We start from the raw sequence: 5,000 nt of genomic DNA on the forward strand, positions 1-5,000 counted from the left end.
GCGCGCGGTTCTTCCCGGATGACGGACCTACCTGGCCCGGCCCCGGACCCGCGCCGCTGTTGGCTCGGGATGCTCTCGGGCGGAATAATCGCTCCCGTCAGCGGCGCTTCAGCTTTGGACAATTTCACGACCCGTCTTGAAACACGGACCAAGGAGTCTAACATGTGCGCGAGTCATTGGGCTGTACGAAACCTAAAGGCGTAATGAAAGTGAAGGTCTCGCCTTGCGCGGGCCGAGGGAGGATGGGGCTTCCCCGCCCTTCACGGGGCGGCGGCCTCCGCACTCCCGGGGCGTCTCGTCCTCATTGCGAGGTGAGGCGCACCTAGAGCGTACACGTTGGGACCCGAAAGATGGTGAACTATGCCTGGCCAGGACGAAGTCAGGGGAAACCCTGATGGAGGTCCGTAGCGATTCTGACGTGCAAATCGATCGTCGGAGCTGGGTATAGGGGCGAAAGACTAATCGAACCATCTAGTAGCTGGTTCCCTCCGAAGTTTCCCTCAGGATAGCTGGTGCTCGTACGAGTCTCATCCGGTAAAGCGAATGATTAGAGGCCTTGGGGCCGAAACGACCTCAACCTATTCTCAAACTTTAAATGGGTGAGATCTCCGGCTTGCTTGATATGCTGAAGCCGCGAGCAAACGACTCGGATCGGAGTGCCAAGTGGGCCACTTTTGGTAAGCAGAACTGGCGCTGTGGGATGAACCAAACGCCGAGTTAAGGCGCCCGAATCGACGCTCATGGGAAACCATGAAAGGCGTTGGTTGCTTAAGACAGCAGGACGGTGGCCATGGAAGTCGGAATCCGCTAAGGAGTGTGTAACAACTCACCTGCCGAAGCAACTAGCCCTGAAAATGGATGGCGCTGAAGCGTCGTGCCTATACTCGGCCGTCAGTCTGGCAGTCATGGCCGGTCCTTGCGGCCGGCCGCGAAGCCCTGACGAGTAGGAGGGTCGCGGCGGTGGGCGCAGAAGGGTCTGGGCGTGAGCCTGCCTGGAGCCGCCGTCGGTGCAGATCTTGGTGGTAGTAGCAAATACTCCAGCGAGGCCCTGGAGGGCTGACGCGGAGAAGGGTTTCGTGTGAACAGCCGTTGCACACGAGTCAGTCGATCCTAAGCCCTAGGAGAAATCCGATGTTGATGGGGGCCGTCATAGCATGATGCACTTTGTGCTGGCCCCCGTTGGGCGAAAGGGAATCCGGTTCCTATTCCGGAACCCGGCAGCGGAACCGATACAAGTCGGGCCCCTCTTTTAGAGATGCTCGTCGGGGTAACCCAAAAGGACCCGGAGACGCCGTCGGGAGATCGGGGAAGAGTTTTCTTTTCTGCATGAGCGTTCGAGTTCCCTGGAATCCTCTAGCAGGGAGATAGGGTTTGGAACGCGAAGAGCACCGCAGTTGCGGCGGTGTCCCGATCTTCCCCTCGGACCTTGAAAATCCGGGAGAGGGCCACGTGGAGGTGTCGCGCCGGTTCGTACCCATATCCGCAGCAGGTCTCCAAGGTGAAGAGCCTCTAGTCGATAGAATAATGTAGGTAAGGGAAGTCGGCAAATTGGATCCGTAACTTCGGGATAAGGATTGGCTCTGAGGATCGGGGCGTGTCGGGCTTGGTCGGGAAGTGGGTCAGCGCTAACGTGCCGGGCCTGGGCGAGGTGAGTGCCGTAGGGGTGCCGGTAAGTGCGGGCGTTTAGCGCGGGCGTGGTCTGCTCTCGCTGTTGGTCGGCCTCGTGCTGGCCGGCGGTGCAGGATGCGCGCGCCTGCGCGGCGTTCGCGCCCCGGTGCTTCAACCTGCGTGCAGGATCCGAGCTCGGTCCCGTGCCTTGGCCTCCCACGGATCTTCCTTGCTGCGAGGCCGCGTCCGCCTTAGCGTGCTCCTCCGGGGGCGCGCGGGTGCGCGGATTCTCTTCGGCCGCCATTCAACGATCAACTCAGAACTGGCACGGACTGGGGGAATCCGACTGTCTAATTAAAACAAAGCATTGCGATGGCCCTAGCGGGTGTTGACGCAATGTGATTTCTGCCCAGTGCTCTGAATGTCAACGTGAAGAAATTCAAGCAAGCGCGGGTAAACGGCGGGAGTAACTATGACTCTCAAATGCCCACCTGATGCGTAATATATGGACCCTCTCGATCCACCCCTTAGCATCCTCACGATGTCGGGTGGATGATGGTTCGATTAGCCTCTCTGTGGGAAATCCGAGCTCTGGCCTTCAAGTGGCGGGGGTCGTAAGGGGTGCTAAGAAAGGTGTAATACTTTTTGAAGCGCTCCGACTGACAGAGCAGGGTGTCGTTCGAGGCTTGGGGGTTACCTCCCCCCCTGCCTTTTGTTTCCAGCTGGTGCAAGTAGTAGAAGAAAACAAGGTACCAGGCCTCCCACTGGAGTGCCTGTGCTAGCTGACGAGCTTTCCAGCCAGCCAACCAGTGCGGGTCGAGCGCCGCTCCCCGCTGTCTGCCCGGAATGTCTGCGGTCCTTTTCAACAAAGACCGGGCTCGGTGTTCATCGCCGTCGTGCCCACCCTGATGCCGCCAACGCGGAAGTGCAAACGGAAAGGAAGAAGGCCAGATGGTCGCAAGAAGAGTTGCTCCGTCTTGCGCATGCTGAGGCGACTTTGTCCCTCCAAGGTTGCCGGTTCTTTAACCAAGAGCTGGCCAAAGCCTTCCCAGAGCGCACCCTTGAATCTATCAAGTGTCAGCGCAGGGTGCAGGCCTATAAGAACATGGTGGCCAACTTTGCTGCTGAGCTCTCAAAGGGAGGCGAAGATCATCAGGCCTCTGTAGACGGATCTGCTGTGGGCTCTTCTTCACCACAGTCATCTTCTCCAGGGGAAGATGCCGATCGTGCTATCTGGTCCCTGTTAGCTGAGTTGCCCTCCTCGGGCCCGCGTTTCCGCTCACTTGATGCAGTTGTGGCCTTGGGCCCCACTGCTAGCCGGAGTACCATCCAAGCCATGCTTGTTCCCGCTCTTGAAGAACTAGGTAGCAGGGAACCACTTGTTTGTCAAGCTCCTGGTAAGGAATTTCAACAGCCGCCGGAGCGGAAGCGGGCGAGAAGAAGGTGGGAGTATGCTGTAGTGCAGCGTGCCTTTAAGAAGAACCCAGCGCGCTGCATCAATGGTATTCTCGATGGCACACTTCTCCATCAGCCACCCACCATCCCGGGGCTGATTGAGTTTTGGAGGGATCTCTTTACTCCCCCTCGTGTCAGGTCTCGGCCGCCACGTGGGGAGGGTCTCTCAGGTAAGTTGTTGCCATTTTGCAAGTGTGTGCCCTTTGAAGTTCTATGGGCACCTATTACTGCAGAAGAGGTAGCTGCAGCTCTTCCCCCTCGCAACTCTGCTGCAGGCCCTGATCGCCTTACACCATCCCAGTTACGTCGCCTTCCTCGTGAGGCTCTTCTTAAATTCCTCAACCTCCTACTCCTCTCACGTTCCCTCCCATCCCGTCTCCTACAGGCTCGTACCACCTTGCTGCCCAAGAAGACCGCCGTAGCATCCCCCGCTGACTTCCGACCTATCACAGTGTGTTCGGTGCTGACCAGGGTCTTCCACAAGGTCCTGGTTGGCCGCCTTATGCGCCACTGTGCCCTGGACGGTCGTCAGCGGGCTTTCATCCCACAGGATGGGATGCTCCACAACACCTTTCTGCTGGATCTGGCGATGACCCAGGCACGGAGCACCGCCAGCTCGCTGTATGTGGCATCGCTGGATGTGTCAAAGGCCTTCGACTCGCTGTCCCATGGTGCCCTAGGTCCTGTGCTTAGGGCCCATGGTCTGCCGGTCGAGTTCATTGACTACGTCCTGGGGTGCTACGAGGCGGGCTCGACGGTTATCTGTGGTGCTGGGAAGTCGTCAGATCTAGTGCGGCCTTCGAGGGGTGTGCGGCAAGGTGATCCCTTATCCCCCATCCTTTTCAACATGTCTATAGACATTCTCCTTTCCCGTCTTCCTGAGCATGTTGGTGCCCGTATTCTCGGCCGAAGAATAAATGCTGCTGCGTTTGCGGATGATCTTCTTCTGTTCGCCGAGACGAAGGATGGATTGCAGGAGCTAATCACCATCGCTGCAACAGCCCTAGGTGACCTCGGTCTTGAGATCAACCCTAAGAAGTGCTTCTCTCTCGCCCTGGTTGCATCAGGTCGGGAGAAGAAGATAAAGGTTGATGAGTCTGTCGTCTTTCGGGCAGGTAACAACTACATTCCGGCGCTAGCGATGGGAGATTCCTTTAAATACTTAGGCCTGCAATTCACCACATGTGGGCGCAGCATTTTCCATCCTCGGCGCGAGGTCGAGAAACAGTTGAACACCATTAGCAGGGCACCCCTTAAGCCTCAGCAAAGACTCTTTTCCCTTTGCTCAGTTATTCTCCCGGGCATTTTTCATGGCCTGGCCCTGGGAAGGACACGTCTAGGGGCCCTCTCGTCCCTCGATGTTTGTGTGCGCAAAGCCATTAGATCCTGGCTCCACCTGCCGGCGGACACCCCTGTTGGGTACTTTCATGCCCCTGTCTCTCATGGGGGCCTGGGGGTCCCGGCAGCCCGCTGGCTGGGTCCTCTTCTCCGGAGGAGGCGCCTTGCAAAGATGGAGAGACTCGGTACGGCAGCTGACGATACCTCCCAGGATTCCCTCAGACGTGAAATCCATCAGTTGGACAACGCCCTACAATGGAATGGCGACGTTATTAAGTCCAGCTACCAACTGGGTCGGTGCTGGGCCGAGCGCTTGCACTCATCAGTCGACGGCGCTGCTCTACGGAAGTCTGCCCAAACACCAGGGCAGCACTGCTGGGTGTCTAACACTCGGCAGTTTGTCGCAGGCCGTGACTACATCAACTGCCTTCGTGCTCGGATCAACGCCCTGCCTACTCAGGCACGGCTCCTACGAGGGCGGGAGGGTGACACAAGGTGCCGGGGAGGCTGTAACGCCACAGAGACTGCCAACCATGTGATCCAGCAGTGTTGGAGGAGCGACGGGGCCCGCATTGCCAGACATGACGCTGTGGCGTCCT

General features: G+C 58.2%; 1 pseudogene; it reads left to right on the plus strand.

Moving 5' to 3' along the window:
- LOC126436660 (large subunit ribosomal RNA) overlaps window positions 1-5,000 on the plus strand; it is a 7,741-nt pseudogene that overhangs the window by 790 nt on the left and 1,951 nt on the right.

This window comes from Schistocerca serialis, unplaced genomic scaffold, assembly GCF_023864345.2.
Source record: "Schistocerca serialis cubense isolate TAMUIC-IGC-003099 unplaced genomic scaffold, iqSchSeri2.2 HiC_scaffold_1242, whole genome shotgun sequence".
NCBI classification, from domain to species: Eukaryota; Metazoa; Arthropoda; class Insecta; order Orthoptera; family Acrididae; genus Schistocerca; species Schistocerca serialis.